Consider the following 21,746-nt stretch of genomic DNA (forward strand, 5'->3'; position numbering starts at 1 on the left):
GGCAATATCCAAATACCAACGACAGTATCCATACACCAGCATTCCTTTGTCTGCCTTTCCTTGCGTGAGTGATTATAACCTAGTGTTTCTTCCTTGGACCTTTCATCCCATTTCCATTTCCCTCAGAGGTGCACCAAGGTGATCTCGAACTCAGGTACAGAGGGGTTGTTGGATACAGGTAAGAGGTGGGTTAAGCATTTAGAAGATAAAGTGTCAGAAAGGTATATTGCTGTGCCCACCTACACCTGTCTCCAATTCAGTGCATTAATACCATCCCCCTGCTACGGGTCTCCTCAGCCAGGCCATCACTGACAGAGAAGAAGCTAAGGAGATATCCCCCCCACTAAGCTCTGTATTGAACACTTCAGGAGAGAGACCCAGTGTCTGCACAGAAGGGCACCACCAGCAGTAAGGCAGGATCTCTGGACCTTTCTACAGCTCAGGTGCTTCAGGCCTGACGGACAGGGCATGCAGGGGTGGTTTGCTCCACAGTTTAAGTTATTGGAGGCACCTGGAAGTGAGCCCAATTTCACCCATATTTCCTACCTCTTGTCCTTTCAGATGGGGAGCTTCCAGAAGAAGTAGACTGTTAAAGACCCTCCCCGGGGTGGCCTAGGAGGGAGGCACCACATTGTGATGTCACACTCAGCCTTCAGGATGCCCCTCTTATTGTCATGGGACAGGAAAGATCTGAGCTCTGTAGAAAACATGGAGGCAGAAGCCTACATCTTGCCCCTGTCCCGATTGAAATCAGAGTTGCTAATTGTTAGATGCAGCGGGTGTGCACTAAGCCTACCTTAGGCCATTTGCTTCCCTCCTTCTACCAGCAATGGCCTTCCACTCAATTAGTATACGTACGACAGCCCAAAAGTTGAAAGGACAGGTGTGACTATAAATAGGTGCCAAGGACACACAATATGGCCACTTACAAGGGCACAATCATAGGATTTCTCCTAATGGCAAGAGCAGAGTGGCATACCTGAAACCACAGAGACCCTCAGACAAAATAAGACCAGGGTGGCAGGCAAGAAAGCAACACGTCTCCAAATGCCAACAGAGGCCATTGCGTAGCAATGTGCAGCAAGCTGGGTAGCACAAACACGGCATTTCAGCACTGTACCCAGGCATAATGACCCCTAACAGGTGCCGGCCTATCACCAAGTAGGATATACAAACCCATCACCCACACACATAGGTGTGCATTTCTCAGCATAGAAACCTGTGCAATGGGACATCAGAGCCATGGAGCGCGGGTGACACACGCAAGTAAGGGGGAGGGAAAGGGAGTGCACGGCTAAGGCACTAGGCACTGTTGTGCACTGCCAGCAGCTTGGGGCAAGGCTGGGTGTCACACTGTGGGGCTTTCCACAACTATAATCCCACCACAAACTCTGCAGTGGCACCAATAGTTCAGATAAATCAATGTAGAAATGAGGAGCAGGAATGAAGGAAGCAGGCGAGGAGAAGTACAAGCCCATTTAGGAAGTGCCAAGGGTCAGAGCTAGGGCAGGAGCTGTGCAGTTCATTACTTCTCTTCTGGGTAGCAGTTATTCAAACATGCGGTTTCTTAGGTGTTGTGCTTTACAATGGTTCTAGTTGGTCATGTAACAATAAGCTACTAAGGGAATTTTATTGAAGGAAAGTCTCGGGAGCATGGTTCAGGGGCAACGTGCTCGCTTAGAAACAAGACGACAGGGAACACCACAGGTTCGATCCCCGGGTCCGTGCTTACCAACCTCTGGCTAAACAACATATCACATAATGTTGAGCTCTTCTATTTTTGCAAGTATTCTGGTCAATTCTGCAAAAGCCTTCATATGTGCTGCTGAGTATTTTAGATGTGATTGTTTGCCCAACGGGAGGTTTTTGAAGCCTTCGGGGATGTGATTTACTTGTTCTGACGTTCAGCTACAGGATGGCCGCTTAATGCTATATCCTTTAGGATCTCCTTAGAGTGCCAGAACCATGTTAGGCTCTATTCAATGTCTCGATTGGAGCAGATAATGAATCCTCTAAGCACCATCAGTTGAAATGTGGCGGTTTGCTTAACAGGTGCATTTGATGTGCGAATAAGAGGTCAGAGTCCAATCAGAACCACATGTTCCTGGCTTTCTGCACCAGCAGGGACAGTGCTCCCAGTTTATTTGGCCACTGGAATAGAAACATGGCTTTATTTGCATTTAATATTATCAGGATCTCTAGTTTAGGCAAAGGAAGTTCTCTTTTATCATTAGTAAAGTTGTTCACTGACATAGGTGGAAAAGAGGTGTCTTCTGCATAGGTAGAGCTGGAATTGAAGATAGGGCCCGAGGATGAATGTGAATGTTTAAGTGGAGTGATGCAGTGAGGAGCTGTGAGGATCACGACATGGAACTGGTGGACCTGATGAGGATGAGGATGAAGTGCCAAATCCCACCTGTTGATTCTGGCTGGAGAAAAGGGAGTTGATTCACTTGAGGTTGACCCCAATCCATTTCAGCAGTCAAGAAGAATTACATGGTCCACATTTCTCAAGTTAAAAAAATACAGAATAATGGGCCTCATTGCGCGTTTGGTGGTAAATCTGCCCAGATGCCAGCACATGGTATTACTGTTACAGCCACTTGGTCTGGTGTCAGAATTTCCACAGTGGTCATTTCACTGCAGTAATTCCACCAAAGTTGGGCAGATTTACCACCAGCTCCTAGCTGGAGGTGAATCCTCCAACTTTCTGCCAAACGTATAGTTGGGTGGTGCGGTAATGTGGTGGTATACAGTAATATCACCCCATTTTAACTGCTTTCTCCCAAATTGTAATGAGGCCCAATGTGCCTGCTGAGGGAATGGTGAAGGGAACTGAGGGTAGTCCTTCTCTGTTCTGAAGGGTGTGTAACGCAGGAGTGCTGCATGTTGATTTGTGGAGCAGAAACACTCCTTGTTGTGGGTACGTGGTCTCTGAAGTTGGGAGGATGACATGGTGTGGAGGAAGAAGGTGTTTTAGAAGGCCCTGAAGAGATGAATCCAGCTTAGAGGGAGCAAGGGACCTGGGAGCAGAAGCAAGTGAGAATGATATGATATGATAAGGCATTTATAACGCGCCTATACACAAGTGTTTCAATGGTGGGTGGTGTGTTTGGTCCATCCAAGGGCTTGGATACTGGGACAATTCCAGAAGATAGGGCCTGCTGACTGACCAATCCAAACATTGCTTGAATAATGCAGCTATAGACTGTCTGCATAGAGTTTACCTTATTCATAGAAGCACTGAGGTTAAAGAAGCCTTAAAACGATTAGTCTTGTCATCACTGTGTGTCTGAAATCTTAGTAAAGCTTACTGACAGGAGTATATTTGCAGACCATTAAGGCTGAAACCGCTGAGCAAGGTCACATTTTGTTAGAGCAAGGGAACGGTTTGATTCCATAAATTCAACCCTCAGTGGAGCATCAGCGAATATACCTCATGCTCCAGTGAGGGTTGAATGTATGTAATCAAACAGTTCCCTTCCTGGTCTCTCCGTAAATTGTGCGCACTAACGTTCGTTATCAGCCCTGTTCAAACTCAAAAGTTTCCCATTCTGACCTGGCACCACTTGCCCGTAAGGTGGGTGTGATGCAGGAAATGCATCGGAGGGACAGGGCCTCCATATCCTTGTCCTTTACTGCTTTTTATTGTGTGTTCTGTAGTGTTTTCCGTGCAGGAGTTCATGTGGGACTCCTAGCGGTGCAGCTCTCTCTTTTGGTTTGGTGTACAGACCCATGGGATACCCTTATGGCACCCATGGGTGGGGGTACAACCCTGTACCCCTAGTGTATGTTTTTGGGCACCTGTGTGTGGCCCACCGAGCAGGGTATGGGCTGGTGGCAGCTCCATGCTGAATTTGACAGGTGCCCTGAGTTTCCTCCATTTTGGGATACCCAGGCCCTGCCATTGGAATCAGTTAGTTCCTGATAGGAAACAAGATGGCCCCTGTGGCCTCTTGCTTTCTATTGCCTATTACCTTGTTTTCCCAAAGTCCTGGGAAGCCCTGACTCTGTCCCTTCCCCCTGGCCGGCTGTAGGGTAGAAGTTCCATTTATGGTGTTGTGAAGTCCAGGCCAGACTGGATGGAGCCTTCCCAATGACTGTCTGTTGTGGGTACGCCTGTGGGTGGGACCTGGGTGAATGGAGTGTGTGACGAAAACGCATTCTATGTTGTGGGTGTCTAGTATGTGGTGTTTGACACAATGACTGAGACAACCCTGCCCGAAACTGGTATGAATGCAGTGTGGAGTGTTGAATGGCTGGGTACTTGTCTCAATACACATAACTTGTTGTGAGTGTCTGGAGAGGAGTGAATGGCCTGAATGCACTATGCACCTGATTGGATGTCTGCTTGCATGAATGCCCTTCTGACCGATTGGTTGCCTGAGTGTGACCCAGCAGAATGAATGGGAGATCAACTAGTATATCTGGGGGCCTCTCACTGCTAGAATTCGTGTTCAGAAGCTGAAGAGTAACTGGAGTAACTGAAGCTTGACCTTGAAGTCCTGCTGGATGAGAAGAATTGCTGTTGCTCTCCTTCACAATCTGAAAGCTGCTGTGTCTCCAAGGACTGACCCAGAGAAGACCTGGTAAGGCGCCCTCTTTTTGAGCTACGAGGGACCATCATGCACCAGCTGATCTTTGCCAAAGCTCCCTGGTAGACAGACATTCAACAGGCTGCCGACCCAAGACAGAGACTGCTGCGGAATCCCAAGGAGAAGTGCCCGGACCATTGTCCATCACTGTTGACAACCGCCGTCGCCGACTGAAGCCGCCGTGCTCCCGTTTTGCCTAAGAACTTAATTTGATCCAAGGATGCTCTCGTCCGTATCGTTGCCGCTGTATCCTGCTGGAGAAGGCTTGACCGTCGACGCGCCGAGGAGCATCCGCCGGTGGGATTTCCCGCTACCCAAAGACCACAGAGATGCCGACGACTCGACGCCCTTGCTGGGCCACAGTTCTTCAAACTCTTTGCAGTCCAGAACTATCGACACCGAGGTGCCCCTCACGCCTCTTCCTTGCAGGATGTTTACGCTTCCCCGTCAATGAGCACTGCTAGGAACAAAGCTGCCACTTCACCGTCATAGCTCACCCTGTTCTCCGTCGGACGTTCGACGACCCGTGACTCCTGCCTTAAAGGGAGGGCACTCAAGAAGGGCCGTCGATTCCCTGCCGAGGAACGTTACAACGCCAGGTACTTTGGGGTTGCAGAACTACTGGGAAGTCTATTGTGAATAATATATGGACTGGGCTTGTATCTTTATTCTACTGGTTGCCCAGAAGGGGGGATCTCCACACAGAGCTGTGTTTAACGGTAGAGACCAGTATTCTGCCAACTGTTCAACCATCTTGCTTTCCTTCGTCTCTCTACTGCTGGTTTCCTCTTTATAGATCTGTGCGACATTTTGTCAGGATAGCTGATGCACTTTAATGAGATCTGATAATATCTGTGGTACCACTGTAGAACTGCATATATTTACCATTGTTTATTTCCTGAGCACAAAGTGAGTTATTGTGATAGTTTACATAACCTTGAATATTAAATATATAAAGACTTTGTTTTAACCGATACAGTGTGCGGACCTTCCTTTGTGGGTGCTTGGGGACTACACTGTACTTGAGAACCAGCCTGCATCACCTCCTGAGAAGCTAGTCCTTGATTGCACGACTACGTTACCAATAATAGAGAATATTGGCTGGGGTCCTCCGTGCCTCTCCTCTACAATATAGAGAGCAGACGTACAGACACCCCCCTACAGTCTTGACACTGGTGGCAGCGGTGGGATGCTTATGGTTTTAAGAATCAGTGAATAACCGTGCCACTTACAAAATATCTGCACTTTATTAAATTGAGGTTTAGTTGTGTACAAGATAACTGCATTACAAGCAATAGAATCTATTGCGAATGGCAAATTGACTTGGATCAGCTTAGAGGCTCTCCAGAGTGCTTGTGAAGCCTGGGAGTTAGACTTTGTGGATAAGTCTAGGGCTGAGCTGATAGCTGCCCTGGTGGACTACCAGACTGATTGTGAAATTCTTGAAGGGGGGGATGCAACCAATGAGGACTCTACCCCGAGGGTTGTCACCAAACCTGTTTCTGGGAATGCCACCATTCCTGCTGCCTCCTTTTCGAACCCCAGCAATTCCTTGGAGCTTGAGTTATTAAGGATGAAATTGGCCTTTGAATACTGCAAGTTGGAAATAGATGCTGAGCTTAAGAAAGAGGAGTGGCACTGCAAGAGAAACTCAAGAATAGGGATCTTGAACTCAAAGACAAGGACACTGAATGTCAGCGAATCCAGTTAGAGAAAGCTCGAGTGGAGACTTCAGCTAAACCAGATGAGAGTGTCAGGTCCCCAGCAACCAAGTTTATGAAAGATTTGGTTGGTGTGTATGCGGAGGGTTCTGATATCCTCCAATGGATTGAAGCGTTTGAGATGGCTTGTGCAATTCATGATGTTGATAAGAGAGATTGGGCTAAGTGTTTGTTAAGCAGAGTGCCTCAAACTGGATACGACTGTATTCTGGAACTGTGGAGTGTGGAAGAAAGGGTTCAGTATGAGTGCATGAAGTCTGCTTTAATTGCCAAGTTTGTCAAGACGCCTACCCAATACCTTAAACGGTTCAGGGAATTTAAGAAACGAGAGAATGTGTCTTGGATTGACTGAGTGAGTGCTGCGCACATGAACATGATGGGGTGGATTGATGGTTACAAGGTGAAAACGTTTATTGAATTGTCACACCTTTTGTTTTTTGAGCATTTTTTGGAAGCCTGTTCACCAGAGCTGCGTCAGTATGTTGCTGACCAGAACATTTTGGACCCCTTTAAACTGGCTAGGTTGGCTGACAAGTGGGTTTCCCACTGGGTGTCCCCTAAGGACTCCAGTGGGAAGGACAAGGACAAAGAAAAGGGGGCCTCTCCGAAAGCTGATGAGTCCCAAAAGCAGTCACAGTCGGGTAAACCAAAACCTTCCTCTCCTAAGACTCAAAAACCTAGTGGGGATAAGTCTGTTGTGGGTGGGAGTAAGAGTAGTGGTCCGCCTGCTGCAAAGCAGGGTCCCAGTGGTTCCAGTACCGTACCTCATAGTCCTGGCACTTGTTGGGATTCTGGGGCTCTGGATCACAGAAGGGGTGACCCGAAGTGTAAGGGTAAGGCACTTGGAGTCCCGTCTGTCAGCCTGCCCTACCCCTACTCCATACCTTAGGTGGAGGCCACTGTCCTCCCCTCCTCTACTGGGATCACCTTTGGTGCTCCTGTAGAGATTTCCTTAGTGTCCCTTGGGGCCTGGGACCAGTACGCAGAAGTACTGCCGGCTATCCCACAGAACACTCGTAGGTTTTTGAGAAGTGTCCTCTTGAATGACCAGCCTTCTACTGGTTTGAGAGACACTGGGGCAAGCATGACAGTGGTGGACAGGACCCTGCTCAAGCCAGAGGACTATGTAGGTGCTCCTCTGAGAACCACCAGGTTAGCTGGTGGGCCTCCCAAATTATCGCCTGTAGCCTTACTCAACATTACGATTGGAGACAAGACAGCAAAGCTTCCGGTCCTGGTTCAGGACAACGTGCCTGCAAACATTTTGTTAGGAAACAAATTGGTTGAGTTGGGGATGATCACGGATGGTCTACCCATGGCTGCTGTGGTGGTCACCCGATCGCAGTCACACAGGGTCCGGCTGCGATCCCGGTACCCTCACCGACGGGGAAACTCAAGGCGCAAAGGAAACAGAAGAGTAAGAAGGCCACCTCTGTGGAGGGAGCCCTGCTCTTCCTGCTGTTCCGACAGCACCCATTGGGATCCATGCTCCAGACGGGCTGGATCCAGTGGTGAACCCTGTCTCAACTCTGTGGAAGAAGAGCCAGAAGATTTTCCTGTGGGAGGGGTACTCAACCCGGAGGATCATCCCGACCTTCAATGCTTGTTAGCTGAAGGGGGACCCTCCCGGGCGGACTTCTGTAAGGGACAGAGAAAGTGTCACTCTCTCGAGGGTCTGAGGAAACAGGCCCTGTCCCAGGCACAAGGAGAAGTGCCTAGGACATTCTGAATTTATTGGGAGGGTGGGCTTCTTGTTAGTGAGCCCATTAAGCCTGAACCTGGTGCCCTCAAGAGGTTGGTGGTACCCCAGGTTTACAGGCCCTTACTGCTGCAGTTGGCGCATGAGGTGCCCTTGGCTGGTCATCTTGGGACCAAGAAGACTAAGCAGAAACTCTCTGCCCATTTCTACTGGCCACGGATGGGAGTAGAAGTGGAGTCCCACTGCAGGACCTGCCCAACTTGTCAGTTGTCTGGCAAGAATGGAGGCAGTGTCATTGCCCCACTGCAACCATTGCCAGTGGTTGGCACACCGTTTGAGAGGGTGGGCATCGACATTGTTGGTCCCTTGACCCTCCCACTTCAGGTGGACATCGGTTCATCCTGGTCTTGTTAGATCATGCCACCAGGTACCCTGAGGCTATACCCCTTCGGACTGTAACTGCCAAGGTGGTTGCCACGGCTCTCCTGGGCATTTTTACCCGTGTTGGATTCCCCAGGTAGGTTGTCTCTGACAGAGGATCCAACTTCATGTCTAGTTACATGAAAACCATGTGGAAAGAGTGCGGGGTAACCTACAAGTACTCCACCATTTACCACCCCCAGACCAATGGTCTGGTTGAGAGATTTTATAAAACTCTCAAGGGCATGCTAGGCGCTTTGGAAGAGCCCCTAAAGAGAAAATGGGATCTCCTCCTGCCATGCCTTCTGTTTGCTTACAGAGAATTGGTTTCAGCCCCTTTGAGTTACTCTTTGGACATCCCATGAGGGGGCCCCTTGCCTCGGTCAGAGAAGGTTGGGAGGCCACCCCTCCAGGTCCTACCAAGCAAGTGGGGGACTATGTTTTAGGCCTCAGACAGAGGATGACACAGATGATGGGTCAAGCAACAGCAAATTGCAAGGCCAGCCAAGAATTAAATAAGTACTGGCATGACCTTAAAGCCTCACAGGTGGATTGGACTCCGGGACAGGAAATCCTTGTGATGGAGCCTACCAAGCCTAGAGCTTTGGCAGACAAGTGGACTGGACCCTTCAGAATCATCTCCAAGATGGGCAAAGTCAATTATCTGGTTGACATGGGAATCCCAGGGGTAGCCCCTCAGGTATTCCATGTTAACCAGCTCAAGCCTTTCCATAGGCGAGCAGAAGTCTCATGTCTCTTGCTAGCTTCAGAGCAAGAAGAGGATGAGAGTGAGCCTCTTCCTGATTTTCTGCATAGCAAACCTCAGGATGGCTCAGTGGAGGGAGTACATCTCTCTCCAGATCTGACGACAGAGCAGCAGAGGGCCTGCAGGGCTTTGCTCCAGTAGTATGCCTTCCTGTTTTCCCTGACACCAGGCCTTACACCATGGTGTAGACACGAAATTGACACTGGTGACAGTGTGCCTGTCAAAAGCAGGTGCTACCGTATGTCAGATACAGTTAAGAACCACATCCAGGCTAAGGTCGCCAAGATGTTGGATCTGGGTGTTATTGAACCCTCAACCAGTCCCTGGTCCAGTCCAGTGGTCCTTGTCCCCAAGGCAAGTTCCCAGGCAGGTACCAAGGATTGGAGATTCTGTGTGGACTACCGAGGAGTCAATGCCGTCCCCAAAATTGACGCGCACCCATTGCCCAGGGCTGATGAGCTCGTGGACACCATAGGTGCTGGCAAATTTGTGAGCACATTTGACCTTACCTCAGGCTATTGGCAAATAGCTCTGACGGATCATGCCAAGGAAAAGACGGCGTTCTCAACACCAGAGGGACTCTACCAGTTTAGGGTCATGCTTTTTGGGTTGAAGAATGCCCCTGCCACCTTCCAGAGATTGGTCAATCATGCACTCAGTGGGCTGGAGGCCTTTTGTGAGGCCTACTTAGACGACATTGTCGTCTACAGTTCTACCTGGGAAGAGCATTTGACACATCTGGATAAGGTATTGCAGGCCTTGAAAAGGGCTAACCTCACTATCAAGGCCACCAAGTGCCAGATAGCTCAGGGGAAAGTCATGTATCTTGGTCATGAGGTAGGAGGGGTCAAATCCAACCTCTTCCGAGTAAGTGTCACGACCATTGGCGCTTGGAGGGTGTGGCGAAAGTGGAAGTACCGTCGCCATTAGACGGTTCCGTCACGTTTTTTGTTTCAACGTACGGCGCGGTCTAGTGTTTCTCCAACATGGCCGCCCGCCGAGTATTTCATCATTCGAATCTCGGCGGGTCGGCGCGTTGCAACTTGCTTTCCCGTTCGTTGCGAGCGCTCAGTAGCGTTATTTCCTCTTAGCGTTCTTCCACCCCATTCCTGCTCTCTCTCTCTCTCGCTTGCTCACCCCCCTTTTCCCTCGCTTCCAACCTCCATTGGGGTTCCCCCCCGCTGGCCGTTTCTCCTGTAAGTTTCCCGTGTGTTCTCTCCTCTGTGGCGCTCATTCACGCTGCAGCATTTCCTTCTTGTGATCTATCGCCTATGCCTGGAGCCGATTTCCCTGGATCCTGCTTCAAGTACTCCACGCTTCTACGAACCATCAGGAGTCTTCCGTCATCTGGTGGGGGTTTTTTGGGCCTCGGAGGCTTTTTCCCCCAATAACAACTGGCTGCCGCGGGAGGGGGTCATCGTGAGTTTTCTCTGTTAAGATTCACAGTGGCTTCTTTTCGAGGCAGACCGTATCTGCTCTCAAAGAAGAAGATTCAAAGGGAGAAACCACGTCGAAGGAGAACCCACTACTCTTCAGCATCAGGTGAGGAGGAGGACGGTACTCAGGGGGAACCTTTCTTATCAAGTGAGGAGGAGGACATTACAGACCCAGCGGGCACTACAGCAGGCCAGTCACTAATCCCTGATAGCTTGCAACGCCCAAAAAGAAGAAGACATGGCCACGCCACAGCAGTTACAGGAGCTGGTGGCCGCAGTTCAGAACCTTAATGTTGAGGTCCAAACACTCAAGACCGACAACGCAGCACTCCAACAGAGAGTAGCTACTAGAGAACAACAAGCTACTGATCTACCCCCTTTGCCTTTAGTGTCAGGGAAGTTTGATGGCACTGAAAGAAGGGTGAAGGAATTCCTTGAAGCCTGCAATATTCATTTCACCTTTCGACCCTATGCATTTTCTACGGATCATGCAAAGGTGGGTTTCATGATCACACACTTAACTGGGAACGCCTTGGCATGGGCAACCCCATTGGTGTCCCAGTCAGATCCGGTGTTACAGGATTATACTGCCTTTAAGGATCTCCTTAAACAGACCTTTTTGCGGACGGAATGTGCCCACATCGCTAGTGAGGATTTACTAGATGTGCGGCAAGGGAACTCCGATCTACTGTCCTACATAGCAACATTCAAGACATTGGCTGCGGAAGCTGGGTGGCAAGAACAGGCTCAGTACACGATTTTCCGTAGAGGTTTACGGGAAGAATTAAAGGACGAACTTGCCAGAATACCTCATCCTGACTCCTTCTCGGATCTATTAGCGGCAGTACTAAGAATCGACTTCCGCCTAACCGAACGGAAAAACGAAAGAAAGAAGAGCCGTGGCTCTAACCCATTTTTGGACTCTCACACCCCCGCCTCCTCACCTGCAACCCGAAAGGTCCGAGACGAACCCATGCAAGTCGGAACCACTAGACCTCCCTTAACCGCCGAAGAGAAGAGGAAGAGACGTGAAGAGAATCTTTGTCTGTATTGCGGTTCTGCTGCCCATCTGTTGAGGGATTGCCCAGATGTGCCCCCCCGAAGGTCGGGAAACGAGCACCCTCGATAGTTGGTAGGACGGACTACCGAGGGGCGCTTCCCTGTTCTTACACCACACTTGCCGTTACCTCTGCCAGAACGCCAGAAGACCTCCGCCTGATGGTGATAGGCATCACGCTCCGCTTTAGAGACAAGGAAATTGATACGCAAGCGTTGTTGGATTGCGGAGCCGCTGGAAACTTTTTGGACATCTTGTGGGCGGATAAGGTGGGTATACTTAGAATTGTAAAGAAGGAGGATCAAAAGGTGGAAGGAGTGGACGGAACACCCCTATGTTCCGGACTCATAACTCATACCACTGAAGCAATTCAAGTATCCATACAGCAACACAAGGAGCAGATATCGTTTGACATAATCCGAGCTGCTCACTTCCCGGTCATCTTGGGTATCGGTTGGCTCCGGAAGCACAACCCAACGGTGGATTGGACAAACAACCTGTTAAGCTTTCATTCCAAGTATTGTCAGAAGGAGTGTTTACCAGAACCCCAACATGAATTGGTAAAGACGGTATGTGCCACAGAACGGAATACCGTAAATTGTATACCCAGTTGCTTTTCCAAATTTACCGAAGTGTTTTAAGAGCAGGTACCCATTGAACTGCCACCGCATAGACCAGAAGACTGTGGTATTGATCTGGTTCCTCAGGCGTTGGTTCCTTTTGGCAGGATGTATCCCCTCTCATTGTCAGAAAAGGCAGTCCTCAGGCGTTACCTTGATGACAATCTCGCCAATGGACTGATTCGTTCTTCTAAATCCCCCGCAGGCGCCTCTTTGTTTTTCATTCCCAAACGCGAAAGCAAAGAGTTGAGACCTTGTATAGACTACAGGGGTCTCAACAAAGTGACCATCAAAGACTGTTACCCGATGCCTATCATCAATGAGATCCTGGAGGCCATTCAGGGCTCTGTAGTTTTCACCAAGCTCGACCTACGAAACGCCTACCATCTACTTCGGATAAGAGCGGGAGATGAATGGAAAATGGCTTTTCGCACTCCTTACGGAATGCCGTTTGGCCTAGTAAATGCACCCTCTATATTTCAGAGGTTCATGGACCGTTTATTTTCAGATCTTCTGGGTCAGAATACCGTGGTCTACTTGGATGACATTCTGGTGTACTCTCGCAATCAAAAAGATCACGTTCTTCATGTTGAAGAGGTCCTAAGTAGGCTGAAACAACACCACCTTCTAGTAAAGCCAGAGAAATGTACCTTTGCCCAGTCTTCCTTATCCTACCTAGGATTCATCTTATCCGAGCAAGGGATTACTATGGACCCCAAAAAGGTCGAATCCATTCTTGGTTGGCCGTCTCCCACCTCCGTCAAAGAGATACAACGGTTTTTGGGACTAGCAAACTTTTACAGAAAGTTTATACCCAACTTCTCACAGCTCACTCTACCCATAACCTCGCTGTTAAAGAAGTCTTCTGAACCTTTTGTCTGGTCAACAGCCGCTGAGGATAGTTTTCTTCGCTTGAAACGAAGTTTCTGTTCAGCACCTATACTTAGACAGCCCGATCTGCTGAGTCCCTTCATTCTGGAGACCGACGCTTCAGCGGCAGCCGTAGGAGCAGTTCTTCTGCAATCGGACCAGGGCCAAGAACACCCTGTGGCCTACTTCTCAAAGACACTGACTGCGAGCCAACGGAACTATTCAGTCATCGAGCGGGAGCTTTTGGCCATGAAGCTGGCTTGCCTCGAGTGGAGACATCTACTCCAAGGAAGCTTTCATCCTTTCCAAATACGCACCGATCATAAAAACTTACAGGTCCTCAGACAACAAGAATGTTACAACACCAGACAAGCCAGGTGGGCTCATTTCTTTGCTCAATTTCATTTTACCGTTTCCTACATCCCGGGCACTCAAAATCAGATTGCCGATGCCTTGTCCCGCAAAGACGACTTGAACCCTACCTACAGAAAAGAGTTAATGTTCCCACATACCCAGATCATCTCTACGGTGTCCTCTTTTATGCAGGAGGTAAGGAAGACCTCTTCTGATGTCCCTGCCCTAGACGCCAATAAACTGCCTGTCAGTAGGAAGGATGGTCTGTACTTCATCCAGGGAAAACTGTTCTTGCCCGCGCAGAAACATCGCCAACAGGCTCTTCAGTGGTGTCACGACGCCAAGACCGCCGGACATCGAGGAATCAGAGGTACTTTGGAACTGTTAAAACGTTCTTTTCATTGGCCTAACATGAGGACAGATACCATTACCTATGTACGGTCTTGTTTAGTGTGTCAACAGAACAAATATTCTACCCAAAAACCACTGGGATTGTTACAACAAGACTCTGTTCCTTCGGGTCCTTGGAAGTCCATCTCTACCGACTTCATCGTGGAACTACCTAGTTCCCAGGGTTGTACTTGCATTATGGTTACTGTCGACACCTACTCCAAACTCGCTCATTTCTCTCCCCTGTCCAAGCTGCCTGCAGCCTCATTCATGGCTGAAGTATTCCTCAAGGATATCTTTAGGTTACACGGCTTACCCCAGAAGATCGTATCTGATCGTGGTACCCAATACACCTCCAAATTCTGGACGGCCTTGTGTAATCTCTTGGGCATGGAGAGGGCTCCCTCTTCTGGTTATCACCCTCAAACTAATGGCCAGACCGAAAGACTCAATGGTTCACTGGAACAGTATTTAAGGTGTTTCACAAATCAACAACAAGACAACTGGGTCACTCTGCTTCCCACAGCTGAGTTCGTGTATAATAATGCTGTGCATTCCGCTACAGGCATCAGCCCTTTTTTCTGTACGTATGGGTTCCATCCACAATCCATTATACCAACCGCCTGGAATGAGACAAACATCCCGTCTTTAGAGACCACTCTCAATCGTCTGAATGAAGCTCATGACACCGCGGAACAAAGTTTAAGAGAGACCAGCCGACGGTATAAGGAACTATCCGATAAACACCGACAACAAGTGCCTTCGTGGGACAAGGGTACAGAGGTCATGTTGTCCACCAAGTTCCTACCCCGTTGGGTCCGCCCTTCTAAGTTGTCCCCTCGTTTCATTGGACCTTTCAAGATAGAGTCAATAATCAACCCTGTTGTCTACCGTTTAAAATTGCCAAAGACTCTCCGACGGATACATCCGGTGTTCCATTCCTCCCTCCTTCGACCCTTTGTCCCTGATGTCAGGAAACAAGCTGCTCCCAAGTTAGTGATTCAACCTACTTCTACCTCGGAGGAATATGAGGTCTCCCGTATTCGAGACTCTCGGTACCATCAAGGACGCCTAGAGTACCTCATACATTGGAAAGGCTACCCCTCTTCCGAGGATACTTGGGAGCCGGTGACACAGGTTTTTGCCCCCCGATTGCTGCTACGATTCCACAGTCTCCACCCGGGTAAGCCTGGAGGAAGGGGTCTTAGAAGGGGGCATACTGTCACGACCATTGGCGCTTGGAGGGTGTGGCGAAAGTGGAAGTACCGTCGCCATTAGACGGTTCCGTCACGTTTTTTGTTTCAACGTACGGCGCGGTCTAGTGTTTCTCCAACATGGCCGCCCGCCGAGTATTTCATCATTCGAATCTCGGCGGGTCGGCGCGTTGCAACTTGCTTTCCCGTTCGTTGCGAGCGCTCAGTAGCGTTATTTCCTCTTAGCGTTCTTCCACCCCCATTCCTGCTCTCTCTCTCTCTCGCTTGCTCACCCCCCTTTTCCCTCGCTTCCAAACTCCATTGGGGTTCCCCCCCGCTGGCCGTTTCTCCTGTAAGTTTCCCGTGTGTTCTCTCCTCTGTGGCGCTCATTCACGCTGCAGCATTTCCTTCTTGTGATCTATCGCCTATGCCTGGAGCCGATTTCCCTGGATCCTGCTTCAAGTACTCCACGCTTCTACGAACCATCAGGAGTCTTCCGTCATCTGGTGGGGGTTTTTTGGGCCTCGGAGGCTTTTTCCCCCAATAACAACTGGCTGCCGCGGGAGGGGGTCATCGTGAGTTTTCTCTGTTAAGATTCACGGTGGCTTCTTTTCGAGGCAGACCGTATCTGCTCTCAAAGAAGAAGATTCAAAGGGAGAAACCACGTCGAAGGAGAACCCAATACTCTTCAGCATCAGGTGAGGAGGAGGACGGTACTCGGGGAACCTTTCTTATCAAGTGAGGAGGAGGACATTACAGACCCAGCGGGCACTACAGCAGGCCAGTCACTAATCCCTGATAGTAAGATACAGGATGTATGTGATTGGGAGACTCCCACTACTCAAACCCAGGTGAGAGCTTTTTTGGGCCTCACTGGGTACTATCGCAATTTCATGGCAGACTCTGGAACCATAGCTGCACCCCTGACAGCTCTGACTTCACCCAAACAACCTAGGAAGGTTAATTGGACTGAAGACTGTCAGAGGGCCTTTGATGGCTTGAAATAAAGTCTGTGTAGGGCACCTGTGTTGTGTGCGCCTGACTACAGCCGACCCTTTATCGTCCAGACGGATGCTTGTGACACCGGAATTGGAGCTGTCTTGTCCCAGTTAGATGACAAAGTAAGGGAACATCCTATCATATTTACAGGGTCTACCTTCAAGGTCCAAACAGATCATAAGCCCCTGAAGTGGCTTATGCAGATGAAGAGTGAAAACCCGAAACTGCTCAGCTGGTTCATTAGCCTGCAAGGGCTAGACTTCACCATAGAGCCTAGACCAGGGAAGAGTCACGATAACGCAGATGGCCTTTCCAGAAGGTATGTTGACCGCCTGGATGAGGGTATCTATCTCGTGGGAGATTAGGCACCCTAACCTCAGTCTGGGGGGGTGACTGTGATGCTGGAAATGCATCGGAGGGACAGGGCCTCCGTATCTTTGTCCTTTACTGCTTTTTATTGTGTGTTCTGTTGTTTTTTTCCGCGCAGGAGTTCATGTGGGACTCCTAGCGGTGCAGCTCTCTCTTTTGGTTTGGTGTACAGACCCATGGAATACCCTTATGGCACCCATGGGTGGGGGTATAACCCTGTGCCCATAATGTATGTTATTGGGCACCTGTGTGTGGCCCACCGAGCAGGGTATGGGCTGGTGGCAGCTCCATGCTGAATTTGACAGGTGCCCTGAGTATCCTCCATTTTGGGATACCCTGGCCCTGCCATTGGAATCAGTTGATTCCTGACAGGAAACAAGATGGCCCCTGTGGCCTCTTGCTTTCTATTGCCTATTACCTTGTTTTCCCAAAGTCCTGGGAAGCCCTGACTCTGTCCCTTCCCTCTGGCCAGCTGTTGGGTGGGGGTTCCATATATGGTGTTCTTGTGAAGTCCAGGCCAGACTGGCTGGAGCCTTCCCAATGACTGTATGTTGTGGGTATGCCTGTGGGTGGGACCTGGGTGAACGGAGTGTGTGACGAATACGCATTCTGTGTTGTGGGTGTCTAGTATCTGGAGTTTGACACAATGACTGAGACAGCCCTGCCCGAAACTGGTATGAATTCAGTGTGGAGTGTTGAATGGCTGGGTACTTCTCCCAATTCACATGACTTGTTGGGAGTGTCTGGAGAGGAGTGAATGGCCTGAATGCACTATGCACCTGATTGGATGCCTGCCTGCATGAATGTCCTTCGGACCGATTGGTTGCCAGTGTGACCCAGCAGAATGAATGGGAGATCAACTAGTATATCTGGGGGCCTCTCACTGCTAGAATTTGTGTTCAGAAGCTGAAGAGTAACTGGAGTAACTGAAGCTTGACCTTGAAGCCCTGCAGGATGAGAAGAATTGCTGTTGCTCTCCTTCACAATCTGAAAACTGCTGTGTCTCCAAGGACTGACCCAGAGAGGACCTGATAAGGCACCCTCTTCCCGAGCTATGAGGGACCATTGTGTACCAGCTGATGTTTGCAAAAGCTCCCTGGTGTACAGACCTTCGACAAGCTGCCGACCCGAGATGGGGACTGCTGCGGAATCCCAAGGAGAAGCGCCCGCACTGTTGTCTGCCACTGTCGACGACCGCTGTCGCCGACTGAAGCCGCCATGCTCCCGTTTTGCCTAAGAACTTCTTTTGATCCAAGGACGCTCTCGTCTGCATCGTCGCTGCTATATCCTGCTGGAGAAGGCCTGACCATCGACGCGCCAAGGAGCATCCGCCGGTGGGTTTCCCGCCACCGAAAGACCACAGAGATACTGACGACTCGACGCCCTTGCTGAGCCACAGTTCTTCAAACTCTTTGCAGTCCAGAACTATCGACACCGAGGTGCCCCGCACGCCTCTTCCTTGCAGGACGTTTACGCTTCCCCATCAACGAGCACCGCTAGGAACGAAGCTGCCACTTCACCGTCATAGCTCACCCAGTTCTCCGTCGGGTGTTCAACGACCCGTGACTCCTGCCTTAAAGGGAGGGCACTCAAGAAGGGCCGTCGATTCCCTGCCGAGGAACGCTACAACGCCAGGTACTTTGGGGTTGCAGAACTATAGGGAAGTCTATTGTGAACAATATGTGGACTGAGCCTGTATCTTTATTCTACAGGTTGCCCAGGTGGGGGGATCTCCACACAGAGCTGTGTTTAACGGTAGAAACCAATATTCTGCCAATTGTTCAACCGTCTTGCTTTCCTTCCTCTCTCTACTGCTGGTTTCCTCTTTATTGATCTGTGTGACATTTCGACAGGATAATTGATGCACTTTAATGTGATCTGATAATATTTATGGTACCACTCTAGAACTGTATATATTTACCATTGTTGATTTTCTGAGAACAAAGTGAGTTATTGTGATAGGGTACATAACCTTGAATATTAATTATATAAAGACTGTGTTTTAACCGATACAGTGTGTGGACCTTCCTTTGTGGGTGCTTGGGGACTACACTGTACTTAAGAACCAGCCTGCATCACCTCCTGAGAAGCTAGGCCTTGATTTCTCGACTATGTTACCAATAATAGAGCATCTTGGCTGGGGTCCTCTGTGCCTCTCCTCTCCCATATAGAGAGCAGAAGTACAGACACCCCCCTCCAGTCTTTACAGTGGGACACATCCCTCAAACATGGAAACTGGGTCTTGTTCCAGATGTCATTGCTATACTTACATATGAATGAACATTTATTTTCATTTCATATCTCTTTAGGTGCCTTATGATTACACATGAAAGTAGTGCCTTCTTCAGTATGAGTGAAAAAGACAATGGGCCTCATTAGGACCCTGGCGGAGAGGGTATTACGCCAGCGTAGTGCATGGCGTACCTCTCCGCCATACTACGAGTTCCCGTAGCGCCATGGAGGTTTTCTCCGCCTGGTTTTACCAGCCGGAGAAAACCATGGCGCTACGGGACCTCGTTGTTAATTACGCCACCGTATTTTACGGTGGCGTAATTAACTCCTTCCCCACTCCCATTATACCCTATGGGGCGAAAATGGGAATGGGGAAGGGCAGAATGGGGATTGGGGATTTACCGCTCCGCCGAGGTCGGAATGGGGCGGTAAATCCGCCAACCCCCATGGCGCTATCGGCGGCTTTCCGCCATGCTTCGCGGTGCATTTAGCACCGCGAAGTCCGCCTGGGTCGTAATGAGGCCCAATATAAGTGCTATGAAATATCAACAGCAGATTTAACATGTGCACATCACTCCTGAATAAATCTTTCAAAATGAAAACATACTACATCTAGCAGATACTACGGCTTCACCCTGCAATTGGGGTTGTCTTATATTTTAGATTAAAGTTGCAACGTCTCCCTCACTCAGAGTCCTCTCTACTTTTAACCTAGTTTGCTCAGGTTAATACCCTAAATTTGCCCATTGTACCCGCCAACCACGAGTATTAATCCCAGCACAAAAAAACATATTTAAAGGTTCTAGTGAACAGCACAAGATAGTAGAGGCGGGTCAGGTAGGTGTGGCATGGGACAGGCAACACATGGAATAAAAAGCTTGCCTTGGCATAGTCTGTAGAAAGGCGCTTTGGAAGACCTTGAGCCTATGAAAGCCTACACCCATGGCAAAGGGTCATTCCTGGAGTAAGTGCTTACTGACTATGGGTCTGGCACAGGGCGTATCAGGACTATATAAGCACTCTAGGTCGCCAGAGAGGCTGGAATAAGTCAGGATAAATTTATTTCAGACCAAGCTTTTGTCCACAGGTATTAGGCTGGGCTGTTTACAGTACACTCTGCTCTTCAACACTGAATAATATGGGAGTAACTATGGAAAGGAACAATGCTGTACTGTACAAGACTAACTACCCATCAGTATAGTTTTTTTTGGGACATAATTCAAGATGCATGTATGCATATACTGCATACTGAGCTATATACATTATATACTGAGATGCATATATCATATATTGAGATGAACACATATACTGAAATATACACACTGCATTGAGACACATGCATTGTATACTGAGAGATATGTACTGAATATTGACATACATGCACTATATATTGAAATAGATACACCTCACACTGAGCTAGATTAATTGAATAATGAGAAGTAGATACTATATAGGGAAATGCTTGTATTATATGTTAAAGCCTGCATGCATATACACTGTACACTAATGTACATACATTGTACACTGAGATGTATATACAGTATTTTGAGATGCATACATTATGTATTGAAATATATATACATGTCATACTGAGTATGCTGGGATACATGCATTAAATAATGACATGTATATACAGTATACTAAGATGCATACATTATAGGCATCTTTCCGAGTTTCACAGTATTTCAGCAGTACATCCACTGAAATACTCCCAGGATCGGTTACATTTACAGCCAATTGGCTCGGTGGGTTTTCCATGGGATTACAAATGGGGGTAGGGAGTTTTATTCCCGATTTATGGGGTCCTAGTGGGGATTTCTGGTGGAATTAACCAAGTGGTAATTCCTCTGATTTTTAGAGGAAAAGTGGAGGAATTATCTCAGGCATCATGATGGGTGTAAATCCTCCACTTCTACAAAAAATTGGTGGAATTACCACACAGTTATTCCACCGGTGGTAATTCTGCCAAAATGTTTATTTTGGCAGTGCCGGACCAATTGAGCTAATTCCGTTACTGCTAAAAAAAATGTCAGTAATGGAATTATCACCACTTTTTTCCTGCACCACCAAACTCAGAATGAGGCTCTATATTTAGGGGGTAATTCATGGAATAAATGTGTGCCAAAATGTGTGGCGCAAGCTGGCGCAAGCGTGAAAAAGCTAGCGCACACATGCAAATCACACGCGTGCAATTCATGGAAGGCTTTGCGCGTGTTTTTCCCGAGATGTGCGCCAAATCCTCACGTGGCGCACACGGGCGCACACGTCGCTGTGACATCCCGAACGCTGTGCACGACGCACACAGCGAAAGCGCACGTGTAACGCACACACCAAAAAGGGGTGGAACACGCGGAATGGGGAACAATTCGTGAAAATGAGGGCGTAACTGGGGAAGTACCGCTGTGAAACACATGCAATGCCCACACACTAGTGAACAATGCGTATTCATGGAATCGAATAGGGAGAATCCGTGCAAGTCAAAACACACGCACATGCACAAATACATCCACCACACGAAAGCAGGCGGAAGTGCCCCCGCACAGCATAAAAGTGCGCGCAAACAACAGACAAGCATATACAGCTACAATGAATGTCCCATTCCTCGCAGCAGTAATCGTGCGACACCGCAGGAGTAGGAGAATAGCCAGGCCTCGCATTTTTTTGACCAGGACCAGCCTTTTTGGGATGCCTGATGACCAGGTCAATGGCAGGTATATGTATCCACCTCACATTATCCTAGACCCGGTCACTGAGTGGGAGAATGAACTCACATCACCCACCCTGTGCTCCCAAGCATTGAGCCTCTTAGAGAAGCTCAATGGACTGCATTTTTTGGCCACTGGGTCATTTCAGCGGACAACTGTCATAGTGGGGGGGCGTCTCACAGCCCACGCGGTCACGTTGCCTACACCAGGTGTACATCATCACTGCGTGCCCCTCAGTCCGCAGGCAAATATACATGCCCAGAACACCCGCAGAAAGGCAGGCCGTGGTCCTGGACTTCTACGGGGTGGCACACTTCCCC

The sequence above is a fragment of the Ambystoma mexicanum genome, chromosome 1q, assembly GCF_040938575.1.
Source record: "Ambystoma mexicanum isolate Mex_15411 chromosome 1q, UKY_AmexF1_1, whole genome shotgun sequence".
NCBI classification, from domain to species: Eukaryota; Metazoa; Chordata; class Amphibia; order Caudata; family Ambystomatidae; genus Ambystoma; species Ambystoma mexicanum.